The sequence below is a fragment of the Anoplophora glabripennis genome, unplaced genomic scaffold, assembly GCF_000390285.2.
Source record: "Anoplophora glabripennis isolate ALB-LARVAE unplaced genomic scaffold, Agla_2.0 scaffold376, whole genome shotgun sequence".
NCBI lineage: Eukaryota > Metazoa > Arthropoda > Insecta > Coleoptera > Cerambycidae > Anoplophora > Anoplophora glabripennis.
This window is the reverse complement of record NW_019416547.1, coordinates 476,219-492,730: the sequence shown is the minus strand read 5'-3', so window position 1 is coordinate 492,730 and position 16,512 is coordinate 476,219.

Sequence of the window (16,512 nt, the reverse complement as noted above, 5' to 3'; positions counted from 1 at the left end):
TTTATTGATATACAACTTTTTCTTTAAACCTTAATATATTTTCCTAATTAGTATTTTACCTTATATTATAACTATTTATGAGCACTCTGACATTTTAACTTTTATTAGATATCTGTCACTTATGAATTTTAATTAATTTCAGTTATGTTTTCTAATAACTTCTTGGCATATGCTCTATCTGACCAAAATTATAATTATTTTTTTATTTGAATTTTGAAATTTATCCTATTCTAATAATCCGACGATTCCTAATACTTCTTCAATATTAACAACATTTTTTTTTATCAAATATTTTCCTAATTTTATAATAACCATTTCAACCATTCTCTTTACCGCTTTGTCTTTTAAATAGAAATTTAATTTAAATTTCAATTTGCTCTCTCACATCTGATTTCATCTCAATATATTTACCTTGTTTATATTTTTTAGGAAACTGTTGACTACTATAATAAAGTCTCGAGAACATCAAATAATCTAAAATTGAAATGTGAAAGCACGCAATTTCATCGTTTAACTTTTTTATTCTTACATATTTTCGATATATAAGACTAGAAATAACGTCAGAAAATTTATTTCAAATCTATTTTCATCCGCTGGTACTATACACGCCTTAAAATTGTAAACAGCTACATTTATTTCATGAAAACCGACATAAAAACCTTAGAGGTTTTCGCTGTACCAGTTTTTTACAAACCTATCGACCAAACGTCGCCTATTAGTCGCGAAACTAAAACAAAAGAAGAAAAAGGAGAGCACGCACGTCGCTGAAGTTTAATGGATAAATTCCCGTTTATTTACCGAAACCTGAAATATTTACTGTCAAATTTAAAGCTTAATAGCCGGCCCACTAACGAGCTTTTACTTGGCATGTCGCCGTAGTTCGAAATGCCGTAATACATCGAAGTATGCCGTGACGATATCGAATGAATGCCTATTATGAAATATAAAAAAGTAATGGATCGGCACGAGTCCTTTCTCAACAATTATTGTGACGTGACTACCCCCAATTACAGCCATTAGGGGAGCGGGATGAGGGAAGAACCCCTATATGGCTTTAGGAATAACTTTTTTTTTAACATATGCTGAGAAAGAATGGGTCAATTTACATGCAACGTAAAATTTTATTCTACTTTCCAACGAGCTTTTCGTTTACCACGTTGTAATCATCAGGAACTGCAATGTTTAAGGTTCAATCAATTTGTTATATAAAGGGGTCCATACACTTTAGAGTTATCTCAACGATTTAACTGCAGAGATGCGTTTTGTTTCATATTAGTACAGTTTCAGTACTTACATGTAATGTTGATATTGTAACAGTTAATCTAAGACAGTATTTTATACGTCGTTCTCTTCTGAGCAAGGTAAATAAAATACTGATAAATTTTTTCAAAGAAATAATTGATTCTTGTTTTTAAATACGTAAAAAGACCTTCTTACTTTTCAAAATATCGAAAGCATAATGAAATTACAATAGAAAACGTGAAAAGTCAATAAAAATTTATTTTTTGGGGTCTCGCGAAGACTTTCACAGGCGTTTGCTTAACCATTCGAAAGAGCGCAAAAAATAAGTTGATTTAAAAAAAATCATCCCGGTAGTTTCTTTCTAAGTGCCACAATATATTTGTTAAGTAAGAATTTTGAGAAGCCGGGCCAAGCATAGGCACTATGACGTCACAGCGCTCCCCTCTCCTGGCTACCGCTCAGCCGCGCGGATCACTCTGTCTTTAACGAACGTTTACTTGGTCATTTCTTAGTCGAATCCATTCAAAAATTCAGCGTATAAATAAGGAAGTCTTTTACTTTACAGCGAGCCCAAGTTTATTACAAAATATTAAATAGAACAGCCAGAATACCGTTTTTAATAAAAAAAAATTATCTCGTCTCCTATACGTCGGATCGAGACGTTTTTTTTCTAAATTCATATTTTTTTAAGCACTATTTGATGTAGTTGGTTTAAAATCTGTATATTAAGGACTCTAATTACCGTTTTTTTATTTTTTCTTAATAACTTTTTTATTTCACAACTTAAAAATCTAAAATTTACGCAAACGCGAGACAACAATTACCTTTCGATCCTTTTTTACCAAATTTCGATGTCTTGACTTGGGCAGAAGATATACGCGCTCGCAATTTCGACTTTATAATTTTGCAGTAGGCCGACATTTTGAAATTGGGGGTCCGAATTTTTGTTGAGCGCCCGACAGTTATCTTTTCCTGTAGTTTCTTTCATCCATTTTCAGTCAAATTTGTTGTTTTTATTTAATGCTGAAAATTTTGCACATTTGTTTCTTCACCGCTAATTTTGCAATGTAAACAAAATTTTACGAGCTTTCGCAAATGCGTTACCTTGCAGCAAATTTCCTCAGGAATAAAATCGACAAGTACACCTCATGTCCATTAGAGGCTTATTTTCGGAGATTTAAGCGAAAAACTGAAAAAGAGCATTTTTTATTCTTTTGTGGTAAACAATATGACGCTCGACCACTACAAATACACAAATTTAGGCTTTTATTCTGTGTATTTTTTACTTAATTTTAAGCCCATAAAATTTGAGATAGGCCCGATTTTTTATTCACCCGGACTAATAATAAATAAATAATAAACTTAGTGAACACATTTTTAAATTAATTATTTGTCTAACTTTTATTTACTGTAATTTCAGTATTAAAGTAAGTAATTAAGTAAGTAAGTAATTTTTGCAAGTAGTTTTCTTCAAAAAACCTTGTATAAATTGCTCCTGTAATTGCGTATTTTGAACGCCACATATACATTTTCAAAATCTTTCTTAAAAAAATTGTTGTAGTTAGTAAATTCAGTGATTCAGATAAAAAGAGAAGTCAAAAGTTCAGTCAACTCACACAAGAACCTTTTCATCATATTTACTTCGTTTCATACCCCATTAAAGTACCTTTATAAATTATTCCTGAAATGATACACTTTTAATAAAAAGAGGCTTTTTCATTTGAACAGTTAACTGTAAAACTGGCTCTAATAAAAATGTTCCTTAAGTTCACTGACTCTCGAGCAATTCGCGAAGATGGAGGCATTCTAATATCATCTTCCTTGAAAAAAAAAGCGTAACGTAGGTAACTGTTACATATAATTACACCATTAACATTTTAAGCGTTCTGGAATACAGAAAATTTGCTTTATTGGGCTTTCATCAGCTAAAAGCTTCTGGTAATTTTTAATGTATAATTCCATTCAGTAACGAATTTACTTTCAGGGAGAAACAATGGCGTGTAGTGTAATTTACAGCCAACTTCCAGTTTAATTGTACCAACAAATTACCATAATTCAGTTCAGAAGCGTTGTTTTAACTGAAATAGTTCAGGAGTTCTCTTTATGTGTAAAAAAATATAATAATGCTTATTACAAAAAACGCATAAAATATATACCTGAACTTACTTTAATCTTCTCCGAATGTTATTAACAGAAAACGGTTTAGAAAATCGATTTTTAAAGCTTAAAACCTAACTTAGCTTTGTATTTTAATGGAATTTTAATTTATTGCCAGGGGTTTTTGATTTTTACATTAAAAAATGTTTTTTACCACTTTTTTTTATAAACATTTAGATTATCTTCAAAACCATGCACAATATTTAACTATAAAAATTATGATTGTATAGCCAATTAAAAAACACAGATTTAAAAAAATCCTACGACCTTTTGGAGTCGAGTTAGACTTTTTTTCAAAAAATCACAGCGCCTTTGCATAAATCGAAAGGCCCCCTGACACGCGAATGCCGAGCCCCACAGGAAAAAAGTTTGTAGAGCAAATCCTACTTATTTTTTGGTAATGAATCTAATTAATGAATTTTGCTTTTTGGTAAGCAGGTACCTAAATTATTTTAATACGTAATGACATATTTTTCAAATTCATAATTTAATTAAAAGTTCCTGTTTTAAGAGATTCATCATTACTAAAATTTGAACTAAAATTTAAACACATCACTATCTTCGTGCTACAAAATCCATATATTTTATTTTATTTATTAAAAAACTGAAAATTTACTAAATGTTTCACAATAATAGTTGTTTACATTTTTGCCGTAGGACAAGTCTGCCGCGTGCACACGTGGTGTGCATCAGCTGTGTAACATTAGGTTAAGCGCTGTTATCACGTTGTGATGAAACTTCCCAATATTAATACTCGCTGTATTTTGAAAACTGTTAATCTTACGCCCCTGTAATATATAACTTGTTCATTTATGATTACTCTCTCATGCTGAAGTAATAACAGTCAAACTTCTTTCACCCTGTATCGTTGAATAAATTTAAAAGAACTCTAAAACTATTTGCTTTATAAAAAAACAGCATGGGATTTTTTTTTGAAATATTATTATATAAATTATTTGAAAACTGTTTTAACAGACCAGAGCCATTTTCATGTTGAGAGATGACCTGTTTTGTGAATTTTTACCTTTAAAAAGTCATGTCATTATGACATTATTATTATTTATTGAGATTTTAACTGATGTTGATTACGGATTATTATGAATAAAATATCCTTAAAGTTATTTTCCTGAAAATCCCTTAAAAAGAAAAACATATAGCAAACTGCGGATAGCCCTCGATCATCATAATTAGTTCATCACGCACATCACTATTTATAAAGAAAAATCTATTCGAATAGCGCATCCCAAAAAAGTTTCAGAGATGTATTTTAGTCTATCAAATATACCTTGCCATTTTCACAACTGCATTTCATAAATTGAATGTTACCTCGCGAAATGGCACAAACCAAACTGCAGAGTATTCAGGAGATTTAGTGTTTCTATTTTATTTTCATTGTTGGATTATTTGCACATTGTTTTGGTGCTTATTGTGTTCTGGTTTCAATTGTAACATATTACATTAGTTTAATCAGTCGAAATGAAACATGGTTAGAAAATAATTGAAACAATTATTATTCTATTTTGATTCATTGAAAAGCCGCTAACTTCGAAACATTTCCAAAATTGCTGACAATAATGGAAGCATAAATATAAAATCTGGATTCTGAATTTTTTGTAAACAAGTATCTATTAACAGCATGCAGTTTTTGACAGTCTCTTCTAAATTTTCTTCTTACATCTGAGATTCTGTTTCAATATCCATCTTACAGTAAATTCTATCTTAGAATTCAGCATGAAATGGGCAAGACAGAGAGAGCGTATTCTCGTCAGGAAATAACGAGATCATTATAAACACAAGCTTCTGGTTTGATCTTTGGAGTGTTATATTAAATGATGTGGAAAATGTACATTATTAAATAAAAAATAGACTCAAGAACAAAACAGGTATGATTTAAAGCTTCAAAGGACATACTTTTATCTTATAATTTTTAAACTGTCGTTTCGGTGAAATTAATAGATGAAAAAATCTGAAAAGATCATTCTGTAGTACATACCTAGTTGTTTTTTACCTGATTATTCCTTGTCAAAGCAAGAATACAAGATATTTCTTTGATATTCTACATTATTTATTATACAGGGTGGTCCAGATTTTAATAGACAAACTTCGAGAAAGTACTAAACAACAAAAATTAACATCACTTTACTCTATGAACATAGGCGCAGAAAGCCACCATTTATGAGATACAGGGCGTTCAAATTATTAAAAAATTTGGATAAATTTGTTTTTTTGTTTTTATTTTGGATAATTATTTATTAATCAGATATTTACTAGATATTGCTGGTGTAAATCAATGCTGCTTGAGGTTCGTGGAGTAGCTGTTTTCCGCAGTATCAACATTTAAGAATCGATATCGAAGAACATTGGCATCAATTGAAAAAAAAAAATAATTGAAATTATTTGAATTAGTTTCATACTTTTAAGATAAAGTGAACGTATTTGATATATTGAGGAATCGAAACCAAACTTCTAAATTCGAGATGTGGTCTGTGTTATAAAATAACAAAACGAATTGGAAATAAGTCGAATAAATCCCAAGTTACATAGAACTTTTGCTACATTATAATTTATGTAACTTTCAAACGATAATTTAATATCTAACGTTACTCCCAAATCTTTCATATATGTATTAAAAGTTTTTTAGGGGATCAGCATCAGTAAAAGAAAAATTGTTTTTCGGGGGCGTAAATTTAATAAATTTGCCTTTGTTTATATTTAAGAACAATCTGTTAATGTTAATTTGTTAATATATTATGTTTGTAAATGTTGACAATCATTAAGGGATGATATAGATTCGAATACCAGCAAGACATCGACATAAAATATAGAATGTGAATGAAAAAAAAAATAAGTGCAAAATATTATTAATATATTTAAAAAAAATAGAAAAGGGCCCAAATACTGACCCCTGTGGTATATTAATGTGTGTAATCGTGACATAGTTCGAGGCAGAATTATTAACACTACAACATTTGGCCGAATACTACCTAAACAATTTCACAGCTATAAATTTTTCTGAAATGTTACGGTCGAAGACATTTCCTAAGTTACGAAGCTCCCTGGTGAGTAAAGTTCAGGGAGGCATTAGGTTAGAGTGTCTATTACCACATTCTCGTCACCAGAGGCATCAGGCGTATGGTAATATTTCACGAAATGTCGCGTATAATCGGAAACATTTTTGTGTCTTCTTCAGCATAATGGAGAGCCCTTTGAGATTTTTTTTTAATAAAAGCTTTCCGGAATCACGCACAATATATCATTTTCATTCGAGCCACCCTTAGATTGACGCAGCTGGGGGTAGGTGTGTGTGGGAAGAGTGACATAGATGCAAGATAAAATCGAGGATAAAATCTAACGTGGGAAGAATCGGATGCTCTTAAATATTCCTTTTGAATGTAATAACAATAATGTAAAATCCGGTTTGCTACAGGTAGAAAGCTATAAAAAACCGAGAAACGTTAAGGAATTTTATGATAGCATTAGAAATTATCTAATGTACGCAAGCAGGTTAAAGCATCTACAGGGTGTTTTAGTTCGAGTGAATCAAAGAGCGTAGAAGTTGGATTAAAAAAATCCCACTTTAATACTCATTCCGACGCTACTGACCTACAAAAATTTGTAAAATCTACAATAAATTATGCACATGTATAAATGTTAACACCACACCAAATTTAAATTAATTTGTTATAAGCGTACCAAAGATCTCATAAATAATATGGTTTTAACAACCGACCAATACGGCCCTGTACACTGAAAACGGCTGGACTTAGACTTGCTTTATAAGACAATTCTGAATTATTTGTTGAGTTCTATTTGTGGTTAAAGTTTGATTCACACGAACTGAAAGACCCTGTAGATAAGATTATAGAAATTACGTCTCTAAAGTTGAAAAAGGTACTGAATATAATTTCACAGTCTAGATTAATATTTAAACTGTGGTATATTAAAGCGTTTTGTTTATATGTCTTAAATAAAACAAATCCAAGATGATCACTGAATATACAGGGTGGGCCATTAGTGTGAGAAAGTAAAATAACTCCCTTGTTACTCATAATACAGAAAAAAAGTTTATATAAAAGTTATACACAATCAAGAAACCTATACTACAAAATTAATTTTATATATACAGGGTGATGAGTAAAAACGGGTCACGCCAAATATTACATTTTTTAAATGGAACACCCTGTATATTTTTAAACATATGGATTTCCGAGAAAATTCTATATATGGCTATATAAACAGTTTATCACTTTAGTTCTGGGTTATGTAGAAAATTATTCGAATTGTGGAAAAAACTTGACCTCGAAGAAGTTGTATTAACTTTCAGGACACAAACACTTGGAACAAAATAATTCGACAGTTATAGGCAAATGTTAGATAAAGGCTCCCAGTTAATATCGATATTTTATACAGGGTATCTTTTATAGTACGATCATTGATTTTCTAACATTTTTCAAATGGGACACCCTGTATTTTATTGTTCTATTTTATTCACATATCGGTCCACTTCAACTTTTATTAGGCATGTTCTATATCTAAAATTGTTAATTTTTAAGATATAGCAACATTTCTGAAAATACTTAATTTTTATTATTTTATAGAATACCACAAATAAATATTAAATAATAAAATTAACTCAAAATGGAATGATAAATTATGAACTGACAAGTTGACACAATGTGACAGTTTTTTCCAGTCATTTCGTGCGACCGAAAATAATAAAAATTAGGTTTTTCCAGAAATGTTGCTATATCTTAAAAACTAACAACTTTAGGTGTAGAACTTACTTAATAAAAGTTAAAGTGGACTGCCATGTGAATAAAATAGAACAATAAAATACAGGGTGTTCCATTTGAAAAATTTTAGAAAATTAAGTTACGTAAAATGATCGTATTATAGAAAATGTCCTGCATAAAATATCGATGTTAGCTAATATCTTTGCCTAACATTTGCCTATAACTCTGTCAAATATTATTGCTCCAAGTGTTAGTAGTTGAAAGTTAATACAACTTCTTCGAAGTCATGTTTTTTCCAATATTTTTTCTCCATAACTTGGAAACCCCGCACTAATATGTTAATCTGTGTATATAGTGATATATAGAATTTTCTCAGAAATCCATATATTTAAAAATATATAGGGTGTTCCATTTAAAAAGTGTAACATTTGGCGTGTAGCGTTTTTACTCATCGCCCTGTGTGTTTCAAATTAATTTTGTCCTTTAGGTTTTTTGATTCTGTACAACTTTTATATAAACTGTTTTTCTGTATTATGAATAACAAAGGAGTTATTTTACTTTCTCACACTAATGGCCCACCCTGTATATAAAATAATACAATTTCAATTTTTACAAACGTAAAATTAGCTGAAATAGTTTCAAATTATTTTTTATCAGTTTTTTAATCTTCCGGAACACAGAATACAGTATTATAACACAATAATTGTAAATCAGATGTCTAACTTTCGAATAGATAAAACAAAAAACACGCAGATATATTAGATGTTAAATAAATCATGTTAAAATTATGTTTTGTGGAGATAAAAATGAGGTGTGTAACTATCCCCTTCATCTATTTTTTCTTTGTCAACGTAATTTAATATCCTTTGTACAATCAGTTATTGATAGCATCTCTGACCGAAAGCATGTATGCTGATTTGAGTACATCATAGTACTCTTAATTATATTGGAAAATATCGGTACATACAGGGTCGGAAAGTGGATCTGATTTGTGGAAGGGCGAAATGGGTGGTGACTATTAGACGCTTTCATTTTAGCCATCTTTCTCTATCGCACGGATTTCTATGTCTTTTTTTATCGCTCTCATATAACGGCCGATGAACCATGAGGACTTTCCGACCCTGTATGGCAGTTTGTTGAGATGAATTAAATCTAACATTCTTAACCTATTTCAGTGTAGCAAAAATTAATAATTACACACTTTCACATGTTACTGCCGCTTCTGGTGTACCTTAGGGGTTTCACCTATTCTCATTTCCTTTTTCGGTCTTTGTATATGACATTGGACAAGGTTTTCGGTATTCCGACTGTTACCTTTACAATTTGAAGATATGCAAAACAATTTCTCGAGACGAGACTCTTCAGTCGCTGTGAAGTTTTTGTGTGCACCACCGCTCGGGAATTCGCTCTTTTCGCATTAAATAGAGCTTATTTTTTCGGTAATAAAAAAAAATCACCTACGTCTCTTTGTTTCCAAGATAACTCTTTTATAACGATAATTCTTAATTAACCATTGGACCTAACAGATCGGGATTTTAGAGACAATTAAAGAAAGCTTTAAACTCTTATTTTCAAAAAAAGGTTGGGCGCGGGCATGTACGCGAACGCCGAGAGATTTTTGACTTGAACGTTTTTTTTTTTAAATTACCGAAAAAATAAGCTCTATTTAATGCAAAAAGAGTGAATTCCCGAGCGGCTTTTGCCTGACCCTGGGACAATTTGTTTATAACGCACATCTTACTTTGTTGGTTGTAAATAGCAAGTTAATTTCAAGTTTTTAAAATTTGTCTGTTTCGATACGTTTCTTTGGGTCAATTAGAACCTGTATCCACGATATCAATTTCTAAAATTAACATTTAGTACCTAATGAAACAATTAGTTGCAAAAAAACGAACGAAATTAATTAACAAATACATAGAGCAACAATTTCACCGTCAATCGGATCGGCCTTTGGCACACATGTTGGTCATTCGGTTGACCGTCTTTTCTATAAACTTCATCAACATTCATCGCTTTTTGCAACAATAATGCGCAATTTTGGAAAACTGATTTTTCCGCGTTCGATAAGTTTTCAGGGTTTATGATCTATTGCGACTGGACTACTTTTATTTTTTATAACATCTAACTCCGTCATTCTTAAAGAAATAACAATGAAATTTAATAAAGGGTTATTTTTGGGGTAATTTAATATAAATATGAACTTGTTTTTTATCCAAAGCAATGATGTCGCTAAGAACACTTACTTAAACAGTCTTCTGTTTTTTACATTTCTATTGTTGGTGCAAATATCGAAAATATGCAAATGTTTTTTGGAACACCACTTTAGTTGTTTTAAAATATGCATATTTGTTCCATTTCCCTAAAACAAAACACAATAATTATACATATTTGGTACGCGTTAATATCATTGTTGTAATTTTACTTCTATCCGCTGAACCACTTTATTAGATCAGCGACTTTTGAGGGGATTAAATTTTAGTTTTCAACCAAATGTACGCGCGAACGTAAAACATAATGCCTCTAATGAAACACCACTTTACTCGTACACTGGATTGTGTTAGCTGGGAGCCTTTTAAATTTCGCCAAACTGGGTTAAGCGCGCACATTTTTTGGACTTAAAGCTGTTTTAGTGTTTGGATAGTTTTACGAAAGAGGATTCGTTTCCGTCCAAAGCTTTTTAGCGGCTCCAACAACAGTACCGTTTATTTTCCGTTACGGTTTAATATGATAGAAATAGAAAGAACGTAAAAATCAATTATCTCTTTTCAGCCCCATTTGATGTACAGCATGTTTCATGAGGAAGATTGTTTTATTTCCCCTAAGATTTACACATTTACACAGATGATACACATTTTTTTTATTAGAGTCTTACAGTCAGGATTCTAATGTCCCAGGAAAATTCTTATTCTTTTGTGGCCCTTCCGAAAACTTTACCTGCATGGTATGTTTTCTACTATATCATATAGGATACTGAAAGTACATTAATCAGTGAGATAAATCGTGCATTTGTTTTTTTTAACACTCTTTTCTTAATTTTTTAACAACCATTGAAATTTTGATAATTTCAATATTATATTACGAATGAGAATAGTTTAGAACTAACTAGCAAATAAATTTGTAAAAAGTAGGTTTTTTAGTTAATCTGTACCTCCGAAACTAATAGGTCAAATTCAAAAAAATAAAACACGGTTGTGTAGAGAATTAGAATACCTTTCAAACGAGGTGTCACTTAATCCTCTCTCCCTATTAAGATTACTGGGGGGTTGCCCCTCCTCCCTAGGGGGCTAGAGTTTGTAACAAGAAATTTATCTGAAAAAATGTCCCTCTTCCATAAAAAATCGATCTGTGTCAGCGTTTTTCGGAAAAATAATTCTCCTGAAAGTTACTCGCTCTGTTTCGTTTTCAAGTGCCCACCCTGTACATTATTTTACTATTTCACATATCATATTCAAAGCATATGAATCAGTGAAAAAAACCATGCATTTGTATTTACAAATAATTAAATTGTGGCAACACATCTTTTACATTTAAAAACACTATATCCTAATAGGGAATCATTTATTTACTCGCCACATCGAGAAAATTTACCCTGTATATTTTTCCAGTATTTTTTTAATTTTTAAATAATTGTGTTTTAATTTGTGCATCAATTTATAAATAATTAACTGCTCAAATCAGAGAAATATGTACAATTATTATTAATGAAAATTATTAACTAAATTGGATATAGAAATAATACAATTGTACAAATTATGAAGGGGAAACTTTTCCGAAGTAACAAGCGAAGAGAAATGTTCTCATTAGGACATATAAAATCTTCAAAATTGCAGTAGGAAATCGGAAACAGATTTAATAATTTTCCGGTTAAAAGTAGGTGCAATTCTGTAACATGTTAAATACATTTTTTAAATAAATTGTGTAAAATTACCTGATTGTATAAAGCTCAAATCAAATACAAATTTTCGAAGGTACAGTAAATTTTTCTGGTAGTTTTAACACAAAAATAAGTTAATAATCTGTTTACTCATCTGATTTTTGCAACGTATAACATACTTGAAATCTTGTGGTTAATCTTCGAGGATTCTCTTCCACGGCTTGTAAAATTTCTTCTCTGTTGTTCACTTACTGAATTTGTTCCTGTCCAACGTTTCTGTAATTTCTTAAATGTCGACATAATTTTACAAACATTTAATATCGTCTTCTTGCAACAGCATCGTTTTCCCCTGACAAAAAAAGACTCTAACCATATCAACTCTATTTCGATTCGTATACATGATTTTTCATATCACACAAAAACTTGAAAAGAAAACAAAAAATACACTGTATCGTCAGTAATTACTGAAATAATAAACTTTATAAAGTATACTTACTAACTTCCACTACACAAAGGTACTTCACGACCATTCCCGTTTCGTCGAATTAACGTGACAGTTTTTTACCATCCTGTCATATCATACCAGATGTGAAGTCAGCTGACAGTAGCAGATTTTCAGAAGTTGCAGTATGGCATTTTAATTTAATAGCTAACTTACGTTGGCCTTCGTCAGCGTTTGGAGCAGGATCATATTCTGCTTAAATTTAAACTGTGCACTATTTATTCATATTTATTAATTTAATATGTCTATCACCGATTGGCTGCTGATGTGCTGAATAAAAAACAGAATAAAAACATACCGGATCTACGACCAACATTAATTCATATTTAATAAATCACGTAAATAACACATTTTTTCTAAAAAATAGATAAGTATATTTTCTTAATGTTCTGTTTTACTAAATTGTTTTCCATTGCCGCTGTCTAACAATAATAAAAAACTGACTCCCTTAACTTAAAGTTACACTCTGTAAAATACAAAAATTTTGCTTAGAAATAGCTTTATTTTCGTGTGCATTACAAAAAATTCATTAATAATTCAAAAGTTAAGAGAAGTGAAACAACACAATTAAACAATTAAATAGGTACACCATTTTCGTCCTAGTTTTTTTCTCTCACTAGCTCATGTACTTTAAGTATATTGTGAAGAATAGTAAAAAAAACTTTTGACCTAAATATATCAAAATAAATTAATTGACACAAGTGGTTCCAAAATTATAGATAAAATAACTTTTAGTGAGTATTTAAAAATTTCCTTGTTTAGAAAGAGATACAACTACACTACATTTAAATATACTTTGTCATTATCTATATGTATCTGTATCTGTATATATATATTTGTATATCCTCAGTTACTTTGATTACATTTTTTTCAGAATTGAATGTGTTTTTCTCCAGATTGTACTCAATTTGTTCAATGTAAGAAATTTACGTATTTATTCCTTAAGATATCATAGATGCCTCAAGGTTCCATACTCAACCTCCTATAACTTACAAAGATTATTAATGATATTGCCTATCTATTTGATGGACTAAATAACTACTCTCTGGAAACGCCGAACACAGTAAATTCAAATCTAGCGTCGATTTGTCATACAAAGCAAAAAGTTTTTATGCCATGAGGCAAATGAAATTAAAACCGTATTTCTTCTGGAACATTTAAACTGTAGCTGTGTTTCCAATTAACATTTTCTGCTAAATCCTGTCACTTCTAAATGGAAAGATATTTCTTGAAAGATCAACACAGATCTACAGTATATATTTAAATTTTTTTTATATTAAAATTAATAATTTCATAATAAAGGTATAATATATGAATATTTTAACTTACTTACTCTGTGACCTAAGTAGGCATAAAATTGAAAAACTGATTGGAATATATGTGTAACTAAGTATTGCCTATGCTCTGTCCTATGTTTTCATTGCTGTAGCTTATTAAAAATATATTTATCCAGACCAGAGATGATTTCCCTGCTTTTCCTTAAGACAAATTGTGGATACGTAAAGAAAATAATGGGAATCGAATGTAAAATTCCTGTAAACATGTCTCCGACCGAGGCACTTTGAAGACGATGTTTTGATTCGTCCAAACGGTCGACATCGAAAACTTCTGTAGAAATAAATCAATTCGAACGAGGGGAGAAAATAAGTTGCTTTAATGGTGGAATTTTATATCCGGACATATTTTTCCTAAAGTGTATGAAAAATACATTAATAACTCTTAAAAAATTAGAATATCATTTCAGACCAAGAGATACACTTTTTCCACATTATAGGAATTACATGATTTTAGCAAGTTTCCGTTAAAGAATTCTTCATGTTATACTAAATTTGTTTTGTTGACTGTATTTATTTGTAGAATTTTGTATTGTAGTTAAGTATGCCTGTCACACTAAAAAGAAACAGAAATATTTACAAAATCATCTAGTACTTTTCTTTTAAGTGTGCCAGAAATACGCAAATAAAGAAATGTTTAACTGTAATGAGTTATTTTTTGTTACAGATGTATTTGGAGCCCTAGGACAAATATTTTAGTTCTAAGGACTAGATGTGAGTACTTACACGTAACCTACAACTATTTTGTTTTCGTCAAAACCTATTCCTAACCTTTCTGAATATACCCTCATATATAATGAATAAACATAAAAAAAATTTCCCGCGCAGCAAAAAGTTGCAATAAACTTTTATAGACTCTAGAGTTGTAATAAAAATAATGGGATAAGTTCTGGAGAAAGTTTGTCCTACTTGCGCTTTTTGCAGATGTTAAAGTGAATTATATACCTTTTAACAAACAACATGACATCCATATAAAATATCAGAGTTTTCTCGGGAAAAGTTTTCTCGCACATCGCGGAATTTTACGATCCGGGAAATTTTACTGTTGCGGAACACCGTGATAATTAATTGTCCCTTGTTTCGTCGTATATCAGACAAATACGACAGATCAGGTTCCACTTAATTTAAGAAAAAAGAATTAGGTACGTCTTGAGGCAAATTTTTTTTCGTTATAAGTTCAGTGCACCTTATTCTCGATGTCATGCTAGGATATCTTGATTATCAGTAAATATAAAAGATTTTAGATGTAAAAAAAAAACTAAAAAATATATCGGGAATCTGTTTTGACCTAGATTCCTTTTAAAAGAATAACTTTGAAAACTGAATACACTATAATTTAAATCATCTGGTAACCACGCGTTGTTAAAGAATCTATTTATTTGATATATGCGATATTTAATATAATTTTTAGCCTTGAAACACCTATAAATAGTCAGACGTGGTGTATTACACTGCAATAATAGTGAAGTGGAACGGTAGTTTACATGAGAAATATTGCTTTCATTAAAAAATTGCATGCAGTTCTCTTCTCAGGAATTTCTGTTATTCACTTTGTAATCCTCGTAGTTTTAGTAAATAAATTATTGTTATTTTTTTATTTGAGTAACATACTTTAAAAAATTACAGTAAGAAAACGTTGGCAAATGTTAAAAATGAAGATGATCGGAATTTATTATACCTGTGACCGCAACTGTGACAGAGCATGTCAGATGTATTTGTATAAATATCCTGAAATAAATTAGATCGAAATTTGTTTGAATTTTGATCACGGGATTAAAACTCTAATAACGTTATATTGAAACGTGTGATGGTAATAGTTTAAATAACTAGGTGGATTTCACAGGGTCTAACGACACTTAGAGTGTAGAATAATAATTCAAGAAACATAGAAATCTAAATAAAAAATTAGATAAATTTGGAACGAATACATTGAAGATTAATTTTTGGAGACACAACGTCTGAATCTGGTTCGGGGGTCATGAGGGCTTGCAAAAAATGTAATAAAATTTCCAGGGTTATATTTAAAAAAATGAAGTTGATAATGGTCCTGGAGAGACGAANTTGCTGATGATTGCCTTCTGCAATTTCATGTGGATTTTCTTCAGCCCATATGTGGTTATTGTGAAAATTGAAAATACCATCTCTCGAGAAAGATGCTTCATCGGTAAACATAACTTGCGCTCCAAACTGAGACATGACATATTCCCATAGTCGTTGGTGAATGAGTTGAAACAAGTTATGATGTGGTACATGGCGATCACGATGTCTTTCTTGATATAACCGCCTTGCTAATTTCGCACATTTCAGCGTTTGTGTAATTCATTTTTACTTTTGTAATACAAATTGACTTTTCGCAGGTACAAACTAATTGTTATTTTGACAGGAGGTAGCTTTCGTTTTAAAATGTAACGCCTACTTGATAAAAAAATTATAATACATTTAGTAAAATAAAAATTTTATTTCAAAAAATTGACCATGTTTTTCAACATAAAAGTAGATTTTTCTCGAAAACGGTCAACTTTAGAGCTTATGACCAAGAGTACTTTTTTTGTGTAGAAAACATTGGCGGTTCAAATGGGCGTCTCAAAACCGTACTTTTTCCAGTGGCGTAGAAGTTGGGGAGAAAAACACCCACTTCCCCTTCAAAATCTTCACCAATTATGACTTTGA